Source organism: Ceratina calcarata, unplaced genomic scaffold (assembly GCF_001652005.2).
Source record: "Ceratina calcarata isolate Rehan_Ccalc_2016 unplaced genomic scaffold, ASM165200v1 scaffold884, whole genome shotgun sequence".
In the NCBI taxonomy this organism is placed as follows: Eukaryota; Metazoa; Arthropoda; class Insecta; order Hymenoptera; family Apidae; genus Ceratina; species Ceratina calcarata.
Window position 1 is genome coordinate 6,677 of NW_017180197.1, and position 624 is coordinate 7,300.

Sequence of the window (624 nt, forward strand, 5' to 3'; positions counted from 1 at the left end):
TTATTATACTGCAAGTTGGACTGACTTATTTTGTTTTAAATTTCTTAAACACATAGAAAGATGGACTATGTATAAAGATTGATATTGCATATTTGGATGGCCACGCGATTAGGATTGTTCCCACGGCCTAGAGATTCCGCTGTGAAGTTAACAATACATTACGAGTGGCAACGGGCAATATGCTCGGGATCGACGCTAGCGTAATAGCTGATGGCTAGGCATTATGAGCGTATAATTAGCAGCCTAAGAATAAGGCGGACGCGTTTATTACGCCGAATTGTCTCGGGGCGATTGATGCGAGCCAACTCCACCGACTATTGTCGCACACCTTCTTCTCCCTGGCCGTGGTGGAATCATGCGGAACGCAGCCACGTGGAGCCTTCGACTCTGATCAATGGGACACGAACCGACACATCAATTCCCATGCCAAGACAAGCTTTTGTAATACCTACACGTGTACTATCTGTCCTCTCTTTTCTACTTCAACTCTGACTAGCACATATATATGACTAGCACATATATAAGGACATATTCCATTATGCATTGATCAATAAAATATTGTAAAATATATGTACAAATATATACACATATATATATTAAAAAAATGAATTATAATAATAATAA